Below are 1,993 nucleotides of genomic sequence, written 5' to 3' on the forward strand. Positions count from 1 at the left end.
ACGTTTCGTTACTGCGAAAAAAAAAGCAGCGAATCGATGATTATTTTGGTAGATTCCACCGTGAATCTCACGCAATTATAATCCAGTCAAAAGACACACATGGCACAAGAGGTGGCGTACATTTTACGCGTGTCACGAATATCGAACTACGTAACGGCCGAAACGGCTCGTGTCGCACTCACACACGTCGACGACGAACGATCTTGCTATGTCCGTTGGAAGAGAGAGAAAATAATATAAAAAGGACATTACAACTAGTGTATCACGGTAAAATATATCGTGTGCAGCAGCCAAAAACAAACTAAGGCATAAATGGCTATGGGTAAAAAAAACACTAGAAAAATAAAAGGACATTGCTACTACGCCAACCTACGGGGGCGCAAGAACGAAAACTCTCTTTCCATTCTGGACGATAGCGATGCGGATCGTGATGCCATTCGTCGATCAGATTTGTGTGAGGTAGCGACATTGTGCGCGTTGCTGAGGCGACCAAGTGCCCGCTTCTGTTGAACGGGACGCTTGGTGTGCGTTTGAATCAACCGTTCGGTCGATCCCCCCGCTTTGTACGAGGCGTGGCGCGCGATTGATCGAACGGTTTTTTTTATGCTTTTTTTTTCAAATTGTTTCTTTTCAAAGATACACATGAAGAAAAGTTACCATACTTTCACGGGGTAACCTGCTCCGGCTGGAGTTTAGCTCCACCGGGGTGACGTCGCGTTCTCCGCGGCGGAAGGTTGGCGACGAACTTTCGCCCCGTGAAATGCAATTGAGATCTTATTCCTTTTGCGTAACATTACCAAAATCCACGTGCCGTGGTTCCCCCCAGACACAAAAAATATGGCTCGATCGAATTATACGCGGCTTCCTCCTCGCACGTAAAGTGTTGTAGAGTACAAGCCGCGCTCGAGCCTTTCGGAGGGGTTCCGCGCGTCACGCGCTTGATATTGGAATCACATTCGAACTGATCGTACAAAGAAACGCTTGAAGCGAGGTGCACGAATGATCGCAAGATTCTTCGCGTCACGACGAGCCGGCGTAACAACCGAACAATTGTCAAAGTGTCTCCTCTGCCCTCCGTTTTGACTCGAGGTGCGGCCGGAGACACGATGCAAAGTGAAAAAACGATTACCCTGAACGGTGGATCACTTGGCTCGTGGGTCGATGAAGAACGCAGCTAATTGCGCGTCTACTTGTGAACTGCAGGACACATGAACATCGACATTTCGAACGCACATTGCGGTCCACGGATACATATCCCGGACCACGCCTGGCTGAGGGTCGTTACAAAACAAACTACTGCACGTGGCCCCACCTCGCAAGAGGAGCGAGGGTCGCGTGCGCAAGAATTGGGCGTTCACCGCTGTGGTCCGCGCGCGAGTCGCGCGCGAGCCCGCGGCGTCGCCTCAAACGATTTTGAGAGACTGACACGGTACGACTCGCGTCAACCGCGCAAAAGTCGGCGGGTTGGTGCATCGCGGTCGTGTGGCCGGTCGTCGCGTCCCAGCGCTAGTATAATAGTCGAGAGGAACGTCGATCCGAGCCGCGCGATACCTGCGTTGCCGCCCGTTTTGACGAACGGGTTGCCGTTAGCAAAAATTTTGGTAAGAGAAACGACCCGCGTGCCAAACGCGTCATCGTCGAATTGATGACGGTTGTGTGGCGCGCGCGTGTCGTTTGTCGGGTTGACGAGAAAAGGTGGAGTAAAAAATAAGAATATCCGCGGAGTCAGATTTTCGATGATCGTCCGTGATTTTTTTTTTATTTTGCGCTCCCCCTCTCGATCACACCCTAGTCGTCTCCGTTGAAAAACACACCACGATATGTTTTGTTCGAACGATTCTTTGACGACCTCAGAGCAGGCGAGACTACCCGCTGAATTTAAGCATATTAATAAGCGGAGGAAAAGAAACTAACCAGGATTTCCTTAGTAGCGGCGAGCGAACAGGAAATAGCCCAGCACTGAATCCCGCGGTTCTGCCGCTGGGAAATGTAG

General features: G+C 50.8%; 1 non-coding gene and 1 pseudogene across 1 annotated transcript; both read left to right on the plus strand.

Annotated features, from left to right (window-relative positions):
- Positions 1-1,126: 1,126 nt before the first annotated feature.
- On the plus strand, positions 1,127-1,281 carry LOC125500846. Its single transcript, XR_007278308.1, has one exon. It is a non-coding gene; the product is annotated as a 5.8S ribosomal RNA (ribosomal RNA).
- A 564-nt stretch (positions 1,282-1,845) lies between these two features.
- The window catches only part of LOC125500822, a 7,452-nt pseudogene continuing 7,304 nt past the window's right edge, over positions 1,846-1,993 (plus strand).

The sequence above is a fragment of the Athalia rosae genome, chromosome 4, assembly GCF_917208135.1.
Source record: "Athalia rosae chromosome 4, iyAthRosa1.1, whole genome shotgun sequence".
Taxonomy (NCBI): domain Eukaryota; kingdom Metazoa; phylum Arthropoda; class Insecta; order Hymenoptera; family Athaliidae; genus Athalia; species Athalia rosae.